This window comes from Giraffa tippelskirchi, chromosome X, assembly GCF_054371585.1.
Source record: "Giraffa tippelskirchi isolate mGirTip1 chromosome X, T2T-mGirTip1v1.2.pri, whole genome shotgun sequence".
NCBI lineage: Eukaryota > Metazoa > Chordata > Mammalia > Artiodactyla > Giraffidae > Giraffa > Giraffa tippelskirchi.
In genome coordinates, this window is record NC_137289.1 from 81,859,633 (window position 1) to 81,875,298 (window position 15,666).

The window sequence follows — 15,666 nt, forward strand, 5'->3', positions numbered from 1 at the left end:
GGTCATACATCATGGTATAGCAGGATTTATCCCAAGGATGCTAGGATTCTTCAATATATGCAAATCAACTAATATAATAGTTGATCCTCTCAGGAGGCGGGCAAGGTGGTCTGGTACTCCCATTGTTTAAGAATTTTCTACAGTTTGTTGTGATCCACACAGTCAAAGGCTTTAGCATAGTCATTGATGCATAACTATATGTTTTTCTGGAATTCTCTTGCTTTTTCAATGATCCAACAGATGTTGGCAATTTGATTTCTGGTTTCCCTGCCTTTTCTAAATCCAGCTTGAACATCTGAAAGATCTCAGTTCATGTACTGTTGAAGCCTGGCTTGGATAATTTTGAGCATTACTTTGCTAGCGTGTGAGATGAGTGCAGCTGTACAGTAGGCTGAACTTTCTTTGTCATTGCGTTTGTTTGGGATTGGAATGAAAACTGACTTTGTCAGTCCTGTGGCCACTGCTGAGTTTTCAAAATTTGCTGGCATATTAAGTGCAGCACTTTCACAGCACCATCTTTTAGGATTTGAAATAGCTCAGCTGGAATTCCATCACCTCCACTCGTTTTTTTGTAGTGATGCTTCCTAAGACCCTTTGACCTCACACTCCAGCTGGCCTAAAACCCAACATTCAATAAATGAAGATCATGGCATCTGGTCCAGTCACTTCACTGCAAATAGATGGGGAAACAATAGAAACAGTGACAGACTTTATTTTCTTGGGCTCCAAAATCACTGTATATGGTGAATATGGCCATGAAATTAAAAGATGCTTGGTCCTTGGAAGAAAAGTTTTGACAAGCCCGGAGAGCATATTAAAAAGCAGAGACATTACTTTGTCTGCAAAGGTTCATATTGCCAAAGTTGTGGTTTTCCCAGTAGTCATGTATAGATATGAGAGCTGGGCAATAAAAAAGGCTGAGCATAGAAGTATTGATGCCATTGAACTGTGGGGATGGAGAAGACTCTTGAGAGTTCCTTGGACTACGAGATCAAACTAGTCAATCCTAATGTAAGCCAACCCCAAATATTCATTGGAAGGACTGAAACAGAAGGTGAAACTCCAATACTCCAATACTTTGGCCACATGGTGTAAAGAACTGACTCATTGGAAAAGACTCTGATGCTGGGAAAGATTGAATGCAGGAGGAGAAGGGGATGACAGAGGATGAGATGGTTGGATGGTGTCATTGAGTCAATGGACATGAGTTTGAACAAACACTGGGAGATGGTGGATGATAAGGAAACCTGGCATGCTGCAGTCCATGGGGTCCTAATAAACTGCTCTTTAGTCTATGAAATTACCTAGCTCATAAACCATAAAAACTAACTATCCATATTTAGGGGCCTTCTGAGATGGTCCACATCCTATCTGTGGAGTGTGTTTCTCCCAAGGACATTTTTGTCTTTTGAGACAGACTGTGTTCCGCCTGTGAAACGTGTATCACTCTGAATAAATCCACTTCTTACCTTAAAAAAAAAGGAATAAATGAGGACAGCAAGACTGTAAAAGTTCAATATATAAAAATCAATTTTATTTTAATATGATAACAATGAATGGTCCAAAACTGAAATTAAGGGAAAAAAATATTCTATTATCAATAGTATCAAAAGAATAAAGTGCTTAGGAAGAACTTCAACAAGATGAAGATAAGACATATACACTAAAAAATATAAAGGATTGTTGAAGGACTGAAATAAATGGAAATTCAATCCACGGTAATGGATCAAAAATCAAAATTGTTGAGATAACAATATTGTCTAAATTGATCTACAGAATGGATATAATCCCTAACAAAATGCTAAATAACATTTTTGGAAAAATGGACAAGTTGTCCTAATATTTATATGAAACCCTGGCAGACTAAGAATAGCCAAAACAGCCATGAAAAAGAAAAAGAATATTAAAGGGCTCACACTTCTCAATTTGAAAACTTAAAACAATTCATTTTTCCCTTTTTTTAATTTATTTTTTGATTAAGATTTATTTTAATTGAAGGTTAATCACTTTACAATATTGTAGTGATTTTGCCACACACTGACATGAATCAGCCATGGATGATCCATGGGTGTCCCTCATCCTGAACCCACCTCCCATCCCATCCCTCAGGTCATCCCAGTGTACCAGCCCTGACCGCCCTGTCTCAAGCATTGAACCTGGACAGGCGATCTATTTCACATATGGTAATATACATGTATCAATGCTATTCTCTCAAATCATCCCACTCTCGCCCTCTCCCACAGAGTCCAAAAGTCTGTTCTTTATCTCTGTGTCTCTTTTGCTGTCTCGCATATAGGGTCATCGTTACCATCTTTCTAAATTACACATATATGTGTTGGTATACCGTATTGGTGTTTTTCTTTCTGACTTACTTCACTCTGTATAATAGACTCCAGTTTCATCCACCTCATTAGAACTAATTCAAATGTATTCTTTTTAATAGCTGAGTAATATTCCATTGTATATATGTACCACAGCTTTCTTATCCATTTGTCTGCCAAAGGACATCTATGGTGCTTCCATGCCCTAACTAGTGTAAACAATGCTGCAATGAATGTGGTGGTACACGTGTCTTTCAATTCTGGTTTCCTTGGTGTGTATACCCAGCGGTGGGGTTGCAAGGTCATATGGCAGTTCTATTTCCAGTTTTTTAAGGAATCTCCACACTGTTCTCCATAGTGGCTGTACTAGTTTCCATTCCCACCAATAGTGTAAGAGGCTTCCCTTTTCTCCACACCCTCTCCAGCATTTACTGTTTGTAGACTTTTTGATAGCAGCCATTCTGACCAGTGTAAGATGGTACCTCATTGTGGTTTTGATTTACATTGATCTGATAATGAGTGATGTTGAGCATCTTTTCATGTGTTTGTTAGGCGTCTCTATGTCTTCTTTGGAGAAATGCCTGTTTAGTTCTTGGGCCCATTTTTTGATTGGGTCGTTTATTTTTCTGGAATTGAGCTGCAGGATTTGCTTGTATATTTTTGAATTTAATTCTTTATCAGTTGCTTCATTTGCTATTATTTTCTCCCATTCTGAAGGCTGTCTTTTCACCTTGCTTACAGTTTCCTTTGTTGTGCAAAAGCTTTTAAGTTTAATTAGGTCCCATTTGTTTATTTTTTTCTTTTATTTCCATTACTCTGGGAGGTGGGTCATAGAAGATCCTGCTGTGATTTATGTCAGAGAGTGTTTTGCCTATATTTTTCTCTAGGAGTTTTATAGTCTTTAGTCTTACATTTAGATCTTTAATTCATTTTGAGTTTATTTTTGTGTATGGTGCTAGACAGTGTTCTAGTTTCATTCTTTTACAAGTGGTTGACCAGTTTTCCCATCACCACTTGTTAAAGAGATTGTCTTTTCTCCATTGTATATTCTTACTTCCTTTGTCAAAGGTGTCCATAGGTGCGTGGATTTATCTCTGAGCTTTCTATTTTGTTCCATTGATCTATATTTCTGTCCTTGTGCCACTACCATACTGTTTTGATGACTGTAGCTTTGTAGTATTGCCTGAAGTCAGGCAGGTTGATACCTCCAGTTCCATTCTTCTTTCTCAAGATGCTTTGGCTATACAAGGTTTTTTGTATTTCCATACAAATTGTGAAATTATTTGTTCTAGTTCTCTAAAAAATACCATTGATAGCTTGATGGGGATTGCATTGAATCTGTAGAACGCTTTGGGTAGTATACTCATTTTTACTATATTCATTCTCCCAATCTATGAATATGGTATATTTCTCCATCTATTTGTGTCCTCTTTGATTTCTTTCATCAGTGTTTTATAGTTTTCTATATATAGGTCTTTTGTTGTTTTCAGGTATATATATATATATATATATATATATATATCCTCCCTCTTGAATCTGCCTCCCACCTCTCACACCATCCTACTCCGTAGGTTGTCACAGAGTACCAGGTTAAGCTCCCCGTGTCATACAGCACCTTCCCGTTAGCTATCTATTTTACATATGGTAATGTATATATTTCAATGTTACTTTCCCAGTTTGTCCCACCCTCTCCTTCCCCCACTGTGTCCACAAGTTTGTTCTCTATAACTTCGTCCCTATTCCTACCCTCTAATAGATTCATCAGTACCATTTCTCTAGATTCCATATATGTTTGTTAATATACAGTATGTGACTTTCTCTTTCTGACTTATTTCACTCTGTATAACCATTTCTAGGTTCATCCATCTCAGTTCAGCTGGCTGAAATCTATTTCTTTTTATGGCTGAGTAACGTTCCATTGTATACATATACCACAGATTCTTTATCCATTCATCTGTTCAGAAACATCTAAGTTCCTTCCAGGTCCTGGCTATTGTAAATAGTGCTACAAAAACACTGGGATATATGTGTATTTTTCCATTATGGTTTCCACAGGGTTTATGCCCAGCAGTGGGATTTCTGGGTCATATGATAGTTTTATTCCTAGTTTTTTTTTTTTTTTTAAGGAATCTCCATACTACTTTCCATAGTTGATGTTGTTCAGTCACTCAGTCATGTCTTACACTTTTCAACCCCATGGACTGCAGCACGTGAGATTTCCCTGTCCTTCACCATCTCCCGGAGCTTGCTCAAACTCATATCCATTGAGTCGGTGATGCCATCCAACCATCTCATCCTCTGTTATCCCCTTCTCCTCCTGCCTTCAATATTTCCCAGCATCAGGGTCTTTTCCAGTAAGTCAGCTCTTCTCATCGGGTGGCCAAAATTCTCCATAGTGACTGTATCAATTTATATTCCCAACAGCAATGCAAGCCAGTTTTCTTTTCTCCACACCCTCTCCAGCATTTAATCATTGTAGATTTTTTGAAGATGGTCATACTAACCAGTGTGAAGTGATACTGTATTGTAGTTTTTATTTGCATTTCTCTAATAATGGGCAATGTTGAGCATCTTTTCATGTATTTGTTGGCCTTCTGTATGTCTTCTTTGGAGAAATGTCTATTTAGGTCTTCTGTCCATTTTTGTTGATTGGATTGTTTATTTTTCCAGTATTGAGCTGCATGAACTGCTTGTATATTTTAGAGATTAATCATTTGTAGCTTGTTTCATTTTGAATTATTTTCTCCCATTCTGAGGTTTCCTTTTCTTCTTGTTTATGGTTTCCTTTGTTGTGATGAAGTTTTTAAGTTTAATCAGGTCCCCCTTGTGTATTTTTGCCTTCATTTCCATTACTCTAGGAGGTGGGTCCATGAAGCAGTGGTAAATAATCTGCCTGCCAGTGCAGGAGATGCAAGAGATGCAGGTTTGATCCTTGGGCCAGAAAGATCCCCTAGAGGAGGAAATGACAACTCATTCCAGTATCCTTGTCTGAAATATTCAATGGGCAGAGGAGCCTGGTAGGTGTCAGTCCATGGTGTTTCAAAAAGTCAGACATGATTGAATGACCAAGGACACATAGGAGGTGGGTCAAGGGGATCTTGCTGTGATGTATGTCAAAGAGTGTTCTGCCTGTATTTTCCTCTAAGAGTTTCATGATTTCTGGCCTTACATTTATATCTTCAATCCATTTTGAGTTTATTTTTGTGTACAGTGTTAGGAAGTGCACTAATTTCACTCTTTTATATGTAGCTCTCCACTTCTCCTAGCACCACTTTCTGAAGAGACTGTCTTTTCTCCATTATATACTATTGCCTCCTTTGTCAAAGATAAAGTGCATAGGTGCCTGAATTTATCTCTGGACTCTCTTCTTTGTTCCATTGATCTATATTTCTGTTTTTATGCCATGCCATGCTGTCTTGATTACTGTCACTTTGTAGTATATTGTGAAGACAGAAAGGCAGAATTCCTCCAGCCCCATTATTCTTTCTCAAGATTTCTTTGGCTATTTAGGGTCTTTTGTGTTTCCATACAAATTGTAAATGTTTTTGTTATAGTTCTATAAAAGTTCCATTGGTAATTTGATAAAGACTGTGTAGTATCTGCATATTGCTTTGTGTAGTTTAGTTATTTTCACAATATTGATTCTTTCAATCCAAGACATGATATATCTCTCCATCTGTTTATGTTACCTTTGATTTCTTTCATCAATGTCTTATAGTTTTCTATAAGATTTTATAAAGATCTGGTATCTCCTTGGATAGTTTTATTCCTATGTATTTTGTTCCTTTTGTTGCAATGGCGAATGGGATTGTTTCCTTAATTTGTCTTTCTGATTTTTATTGTTAGTGTATAGGAAGGGAAGGGATTTATGTGTATTAGTTTCATATCCTACAACTATACTAAATTAACTGATCAGCTCTAGTAATTTTCTGGTGACATTGTTGGGGTTTTGTATGAATAGTATCATGTCATCTGCAAACAGTTAGAGTTTTACTTCTTCTTTTCCAGTCTGGATTCCTTTTTTTTTTTTTTTTCTTCTCTGGTTGCTTTTCTTAGGACTTCCAAAACTATGCTGAGTAATAGTGGCAAGACTGGGCACCATTGTCTTTGTTCCTGATCTTAGAGAAACACTTTCAGTTTTTCAACATTGAAAATAATGTTTGCTGTGGGTTTGTCGTATATAGCCTTTATTATTTTGAGGTAGGTTCCTTTTATGCCCATTTTTCTGGAGAGCTTTCATCATAAATGGGTGATGAATTTTGTCAAAAGCTTTTTCTGCATCTATTGAGATGATCATATGGTTTTTATCTTTCAATATGTTTATATATCACATTGATTGGTTCGTGTATACTGTAGAATCCTTGCATCCCTGGGAAAATCCCCATTGATCATGATGTAGTAGTAGTAGTAGTAGTAGTAGTAGTAGTGTGTGCATGCTTAATAGTGTCTGACTCTTTCTGAACTCATGGACTGTATGGTATATGATCCTTTCAATGTGTTGTTGGATTCTGTTTACTAGTATTTTGTTGAGGATTTTTTTGATCTTTCTTCATCAATGATATTGGCCTGTAATCTTTTTTTCTGTGATATATTGTCTGGTTTTGGCATCGGGGTGATGATGGCCTTGTAGAATGAACTTAGGAGTGTTCCACCCTCTGCAAATTTTTGAAGAAGGAAAGATGTTATCTCTTCTCTAGACATTAGATAGAATTGGCCTGTGAAGCCATCTGGCCTTGATCCTTTGTTTGTTGGAAGATTTTGATCAGAGTTTCTATTTCAGTGCTTGTTACTGGTCTGTTGATATTTTTTATTTCTTCCTGTTTCAGTCTTGGAAGGTAGAACTTTTCTAAGAATTTGTCCATTTCTCCCAGGTTGTCCATTTTATTGGTATATATTTGCTCATAGTTTTTTCTTATGATTCTTTATATTTATGCTTTGTCTGTTGTAAATTCTTTTTTGTTTTTAATTTTGTTGACTTGAATCTTCTCTCTTTTTTCTCAGTGAGTCTATCTAATGGTTTGTCAATTCTGTTCATCTTCTCAACCAACCAGCTTTTAGTTTTATTGATTTTTGCTATTGTTTCTTTCATTTATTTTTCATTTATTTCTACTTTGATGTTTATGATTTTTTTCATTCTACTAACTGGGGGTATTGTTCTTCTTTTCCAGTTGATTTAGGTGTAAGGTTAGGTTGCTCATTTGATGTTTTTTCTCATTTCTTGAAGTAGGCTTGTATTGATATAAACTTCCTTCTTAGAACTGCTCTTGTTGAATCTCATAGGTTTTGAGTCATCATGTTTTCATTGTCATTTGTCTCAAGGTATATTTTTTTTTATTTCCTCTTGGATTTCTTCAGTGACCTCTTGCTTACTTAGAAGTGCATTCTTTAGCCTCAATGTGTTGTGTTTTTAATTTTTTTCCCTGTAATTGATATCTAATCTCATAGAATTGTAGAAAAGATGCTTGGTACAATTTCAATTTTCTTAAACTTACTGAGGCTTGATTTGTGACCCAATGTGATCTATACTAGAGAATGTTCTCTGTGCATGTGAGAAAAAAAAAATAGTATTCTGTTGTTTTGGGATGGAATGTCCTAAAGATATCAATTATGTCCATTGGTCTAATGTGTGGTTTAATGCTTGTGTTTCCTTATTAATTTTCTGTGTGGGTTATCTGTCCATTGCTGTGCATGGAGTGTTAAAGTCCCTTAATATTATTGTCCCTTCCTTTTGAAGGAAGTCGCCATTATCTTCATTATCTCCACCATAGTTTGGCCACAGGTCAAATAACAGGGAGGGAACACAGCCTTGCCAATCAACAGAAAACTCCATTAAAGATTTATTGACCATGACCCTGTCCATCAGAACAAGACCCAGTTTCCCCCTCGGTCAGTCTCTCCCATCAGGAAGCTTCCATAAGCCTCTTATCCTTCTCCATCAGAGGGCAGACAGATTGAAAACCACAGTCACAGAAAACTAACCAATCTGATCACATGGACCACAGCCTTGTCTAACTCAATGAAACTATGAGCTATGCCATGTAGGGCCACCCAGAACGGACAGGTCATGGTGGAGAGTTCTGACAAAACATGGTTCACTGGAAAAGGGAAAGGCAAACCACTTCAGTATTCTTGCCTTGAGAAACCCATGAACAGTATGAAAAGGCAAAAAATATAGAACACTGAAAGATGAACTCCCAAGGTTGGTAGGTGCCCAATATGCTACTGGAGAAGAGTGGAGAAATAACTCTGGAAACAATGAAGAGACAGAGCCAAAGCAAAATCAAAACCCAGTTGTGGGTGTGACTGGTGATGGAAGCAAAGTCTGATGCTGTAAAGAGCAATATTGCATAGGAACCTGGAATGTTAGGTCCATGAATCAAGGCAAATTGAAAGTGGTCAAACAGGAGATGGTAAGAGTGAATATTGACATTTTAGGAATCAGTGAACTAAAATGGAGTGGAATGGGTGAATTTAACTCAGATGACCATTATATCTACTACTGTGGGTAAGAATCCCTTAGAAGAAATGGAGTAGCCATCATCATCAACAAAGAGTCCAAAATGCAGTACTCAAATGCAATCTCAAAAACAACAGAATGATCTCTGTTCGTTTCCAAGGACAATCATTCAATATCACAGTAATCCAAGTCTATGCTCCTACCATTAATGCTGAAGGAGCTGAAGTTGAATGGTTATATGAAGACATACAACACCTTCTAGAACTAACACCCAAAAAAGTTGTCTTTTTCATTATAGGAGACGGAAGTGCAAAAGTAGGAAGTCAAGAAATACCTGGAGTAACAGGCATATTTGGCCTTGGAGTAGAGAATGAAGCAGGGCAAAGGCTAACAGAGTTTTGCCAAGAGAGCACACTGGTCATAGTAAACACCGTCTTCCAACAACACAAGAGAAGATGCTACATATGACAATCACCAGATGGTCAATACTGAAATCAGATTGATTATATTATTTGCAGCCAAAGATGAAGATGCTTTATACAGTCAGTAAAAACAAGACCAGGAGCTGACTGTGCCTCACATCATGAACTCCTTATTGGCAATGTCAGACTTAAATTGAAGAAAGTAGGGAAAACCACTAGACCATTCAGGTATGAACTAAATCAAATCCCTTACAATGATACAGTGGAAGTGAGAAATAGATTCAAGGTATTAGAACTAAAAGACGAGTGCCTGAAGAACGATGGATGACATTGTACAGGAGGCAATGATCAAGAGCATCCCCAAGAAAAATAAATGTTAAACTGACTGTCTGAGGAGGCCTTAGAAATAGCTGTGAAAAGAAGAGAAGCAAAGGGCAAAGAAGAAAATGAAAGATATACCGATTTGAATGCAAAATTCCAAAGATTATCAAGGAGAAATAAGAAAGCCTTCCTCAGTGATCAATGCAAAGAAATAGAGGAAAACAATAGAGTTGGAAAGACTAGCGATCTCTTCAAGAAAATCAGAGATACCATGGGAACATTTCATGCAAAGATGTGCTCAAAAAAGGACAGAATTGGTATGGACCTAACAGAAGCAGAAGATATTAAGAAGAGGTGGCAAGAATACACAGAAGAGCTATACAAAAAAGATCTTCATGACCCAGATAATCATGATGGTGTGATCACTCACTTAGAGCCAGACATCCTGGAATGTGAAGTGAAGTGGGCTTTAGGAAGCATCACTATTAAAAAGCTAGTAGAAATGATGGAATTCCAGTTGAGCTATTTCAAATCCTAAAAGATGATGCTGCGAAAGTGCTGCACTCAATATTCCAGCAAATTTAGAAACCTCAGCAGTGGCCACAGGACTGGAAAAGTTCAGTTTTCATTTCAATCCCAAACAAAGGCAAGGCCATAGAATGCTCAAACCAATGCACAATTGCATTCATCTCACATGCTAGCAAAGTAATGCTCAAAATTCTCCAAGTCAGGCTTCAACAGTATGTGAACCGTGAACTTCCAGATGTTCAAGTTAGATTTAGAAAAGGCAGAGAAACAAGAGATTGAATTGCCAACATCCATTGGATCATCAAAAAAGCAAGAGTATTCCAGGAAAAAATCTAATCATTCTGTTTTATTGACTCTGCAAAAGCATTTGACTGTGTGGATCACAACAAACTGTGGAAATTTTTTAAAGGGATGGGAATACCAGACCACCTGACCCGCCTCTTGAGAAATCTGTATGCAGTTCAAAAGCAACAGTTAGAACTAGACATGGAACAACAGACTGATTCCAAATAGGAAAAGGGTACGTCAAGGCTGTATATTGTCACCCTGCTTATTTAACTTATATGCAGAATACATCATGAGAAATGCTGGACTGGATGAACCACAAGCTGGAATCAAGATTGCCGGGAGAAATATCAATAACCTCAGATATGCAGATGACATCACACTAATGGCAGAAAGCAAAGAAGAACTAAAGAGCTTCTTTATGAAAGTGAAAGAGGAGAGTGAAAAGCTGGCTTAAAACTCAACATTCAGGAAACTAAGATCATGGCATGTGGTCCAATCACCTCATGGCAAATAGATGGAGAAACAATGGAAATAGTGACAGAATTTAATTTGGGGGGCTCCAAAATCACTGCAGCCATGAAATTAAAAGATGCTTGCTCCTTGGAAGAAAACCTAAGACCAACCTAGACAGCATATTAAAAAGCAGAGACATTACTTTGTCAATAAAGGTCTGTCTAGTCAAAGCTATGGTTTTTCCACTAGTCATATATGGATGTGAGAGTTGTACCATAAAGAATGTTGAGCGCCAAAGAATTGATACTTTTGAACTGTCGTGTTGGAGAAGACTCTTGAAAGTCCCTCGGACTGCAAGAGGATCCAACCAGTCAATCCTAACGGAAATCAGTCCTGAATATTCACTGGCAGGACTGATGCTGAAGCTGAAACTTCAGTACTTTGATCACGTGATGCAAAGAACTGATTCCTTTGAAAAGACCCTGATTCTGGGAAAGCCTGAAGGCAGGAGGAGAACGGGATGACAGAAGATGAGATGGTTGGATGGCCTCACCGACTCAGTAGACATGATTTTGAGCAAACTCTGGGAATTGATGATGGACAGGGACGCCTGGCATGCTGCAGTCCATGGGGTCTCAAAGAGTCGGACTCGACTGAGCAACTGAACTGTACTGATTGGTTGTTACATTTTTCCTCTGATTAACTTTCTGTGTTCTTTTGATTCCTATAACAAAAAGAAGCTATTTATAATTTAAAATATTTTAAGGTTGAACATATTCTTCTTATCTTGAGTAACAAAATGTGGTTATGATGACTTGATATATTATTTTGTAAATTACTTCACTGCTTTTCAGAGGAAAGAAGATAGGGTGATTCTCTGATGACAGTCTTCAAAAAAATATCTAAATGGCTTTAAAGTGTGATATCTGGCTATAAATATGACAATTTTTTCTCACAAAACTTCATATTCCCCTTTGTCTACATTATGTTCTCTGAATCAAACAGAGCTTCTCTTCAACATCATATAGTGTTGGTTTAGTACATTCACTAAGCACCCATGTATGTAATTTTTGAAATTCTATGCTATATGGGAGATTATCCACAAATAAATATAAGACAATGTCATTGCCCTCCAGGAAAATATAATTGGGTGGAAAAATAAGACAAATACTCAAATGATACTAACGTACTGTTGCATTATCTCTGGTAGAGAGAATGCTTCTAGTTGGAATACTTGGGAAGTGCTTCCCAAAAGAGATGCAATTTTAGATAGAGTTTCAACCACAGAAGACAACAGGCACGTTAAAAAGGACATGGCATCTGCAATGGTTAAAAAAAAACACATAAATTATTTTTGAGGAACTGCATGGAGTGAATGTGATATTATAGGTCACCTGAACATAGAGTAAAAAATTAAAGATGATCTCAAGAATCTTAACCTTATAACCGATAAAACAATGTTTTATAGTTATAAATGTTTATAACCCATAAAACTGTGATAAATTCAGGAAGAGAAAGTAATTTATGGGGAAAGCTAATAACTTTAATTTTTATTTTTCTAAGATTTCAGAGGAGTAGGAGGATGTGAAGTTCATCTCTCCCTACAAACACATCAAGAATACATCTACAAGTGGAACAGTTCTCACAGAGCACCTTCTGAACACTAGCAGAGGACCTTGGACTACTAAAAGGACAAGAAAGATCCCCATATAACTGGTAGGACAAAAGAAAGAAGGGAAAAGGAAGAGGAGAAGAAGCAGGATGGGACCTGTGCCCCTGGTGGGGAGCAGAAGGTGAGGAGAGGTTCCTGCATCTGAGGAAACCCCTTCACCCATGAGGAGATTAACTGGGAGAGAAAGGGAGATTCAGGGAATATTTGAGGAGAATACATCAACTGAATTGTGGCAGGCAGAACAGAGTGAGACCTATACAGATGGTCCATGTCACAGTGCTGCATGCCCCAGTCTGCTGTGGGTGTCCACTGGTGCACAGCAGGGTGGGGTGCTGAAATGTGGCATTTGGAGAGCAAATCCTGGGAGAGGACTGCTGTTGGCTTCAAGTGCTCCAGCAACCTCTGAAGCAGACTCTGGTGGCAGGAACACGTGCAGAGATGGGCTGAAACCACAGCTGAGCCCCAGTGGTTGGATAACTAAAGAAGAACTGAAATCACTCCTCATGGATGTGTGAACGATGGAGTTACACTTATGCTGACAGCTTTTTAATTCAACACCTTCAAAACATCCAAAAGTACAAAGTGTTTCTGCAGCTGAGATAGGTCTGGCTTTAGCAGCCATGAGCTTTGTGGGCACATACATGAAAAGGCTAGTCCAGGCCAGAGACTGAGCTGCCTCCAGGTATGAGCTGTCTCCATACTTTCCACAGTGAATCCAGGTGCATGACTACTGAAGTCCTGGGGCCTGACCTCAGTGGAACTGCACCAGTGGCCTGGTGAAAACAATGCCTGAGAGCCACCAGGGCCAATTGCTGGCACACCCACAGTTAAGGTGGGACCAAGAGCAGCACCAACAACAGTGTACTTCGTGAACCTACACAATGGGCAAGAGGGAACACGATAGAACACATCTGCAGGTGAACAGGGAGTGCTACAATCTTGCCTAATTCATATTGCATATTATTATAGAAACACAGTTAAGAAACAGATCCAGGGCCTCTACTCCAACAACTAGGGAACACACCCAGCCTCTGACTAAGCAGTAACAACCACAAAGAAAAGGAGGCCTTGCTCACAGTTTTGGAAGTCCTAGCCATGGCAATCAGAAAAGAAAAAGAAATAAAAGAAATCCAAATTGGAAGAGGTAAAACGGTCACTGTTTGCACATGACATCATACTATACATAGAAAATCCCAAAGATGCTACCAGAAAACTACAAGAGTTCACCAATGAATTGTGTAAAGTTTCAGGATACATAATTAATACACAGACATCTTTTGCATTCCTATACACTAACAATGAAAGATCAGAAAGAGAAACCAAGGGGAGAAAACCCCACTTACCATTGCAACAAAAAGAATAAAATACTTAGGAATAAACCTACCGGAGGAGAAAAGGACTTCCTAGGTGAGGCTAAAGGTAAAGAATTCATCTGCCAGTGTGAGAGACATAAGAGATACAGATTCGATCCCTGGGTCAAGAAGATCCCCTGGAGGAGGGCATGGTAACCCACTCTAGTATTCTTGCCTGGAGGATTCCCATACAAAGCTATGGTCATCAAAACAGTATGGTGCTGGCACAAATACAGAAATATACATCAATGCAACAGAAATCCCAGAAATAAACCCCCACACTTATGATCACCTAAACTATGACAAAGGAGGCAAGAATATACAATGGAGAAAAGATAGTCTCTTCAATAAGTGGTGCTGGAAAAACTGGGCAGTTACAGATAAATGAAATTAGAACATGCCTTAACATCATACACAAAAATAAACTCAAATTGGATTAAAGACCTAAATGTAAGACTGAATACTATAAAACTCTTACAGGCAAACATAGGCAGCACATTGGTTCGCATAAATCACAGCAAAATTCGTTCCACCTTCTACTGCTGCTACTGCTGCTAAGTCGCTTCAGTCGTGTCCGACTCTGTGAGAGCCCATAGACGGCAGCCCACCAGGCTCCGCCGTCCCTAGGATTCTCCAGGCAAGAATACTGGAGTGGGTTGCCATTTCCTTCTCCAGTGCATGAAAGGGAAAAGTGAAAGTGAAGTTGCTCAGTCGTGTCCGACTCTTAGTGACCCCATGGACTGTAGCCTACCAGGCTCCTCCATCCATGGGATTTTCCAGGCAAGAGTACTGGAGTGGGGTGCCATTGCCTTCTCCATTACACCTACTAGGGTAATGAAAAAAAAAACAAAAATAAACAAATGAGACCTAGTTAAACTTAAAAGCTATTGGACAGTAAAGAAAACCATAAACAAAACTGAAAGATGACTCTCAGAATGGGAGAAAATATTTGCAAATGAAGGAAGCAACAAGGGATTAATATCCAAAATGTACAAGCAGCTCATACAGCTCAATATGAAAAAAACAAACAACCCAATAAAAAAATGGGCAGATCTAAATAGACATTTCTACAAAGAAGACATACAGATGGCTAAAAAGCACATGAAAAGATACACAATGTCACTAATTATTATAAAAATGCAGATCAAAGCTACGAGTTATCACCTCACACTGGTTATAATGCCTATTGTCCAAAAAACTATAAACAATGCTGGAGAGGTTGTGAAGAAAAGGGAACCCTCCTACACTGTTGGTAGGAATGTAAAATGGCATAGTCACTATGAATAACAGTATGCAGCTTCCTTAAAAATACTAAAACCAGATCTACCATTTGATCCAGCAATCCCAATCCTGTACATATATATATGGAGATAGCCATAATTTAAAAAGCTACATGCACAACCAATGTTCATTGTGGCAGTATTTACAACAGTCAGGACATAGAAGCAACCTAAATGTCCATCAACAGTGAAATGGATAAAGAAGATGATGTGCATATATACAATGAAATATATACTTGGCCATTAAAGAGAGCAAAATAAAGTCATTTCCAGCAACATGAATGGACTGTCATACTGAATGAAGTAAGGTAGAGAAAGACAAATACCATATATCATTTATATGTAGAATCTAAAAAAAAAGGGTACAAATGAACTTATCTACAAAACAGAAATTAAGTTACAGATGTAGAAAACAAACTTACAGTTTCCATGGTATAAGAGGGTGGGAAGGATGAATTGGGAGATTAAGATTGACATATACACACTACTATATATAAAATAGATAAGAGGAACCTACTGTATAGCACAAGGAACTCAAAGCTCTATAATGACCTATATGGGAAAATAAACTG

General features: G+C 38.0%; 1 long non-coding RNA gene across 2 annotated transcripts in view; it reads left to right on the top strand.

Moving 5' to 3' along the window:
* The window catches only part of LOC145535562 (uncharacterized), a 55,009-nt gene extending 41,418 nt beyond the window's left edge, over positions 1-13,591 (top strand). For both annotated transcript variants that reach the window (XR_014075472.1, XR_014075471.1), the window contains exon 3: positions 12,354-13,591. This is a non-coding gene — a long non-coding RNA (uncharacterized LOC145535562). The remainder of the gene's footprint in view (positions 1-12,353) is intronic.
* Positions 13,592-15,666: the final 2,075 nt, after the last annotated feature.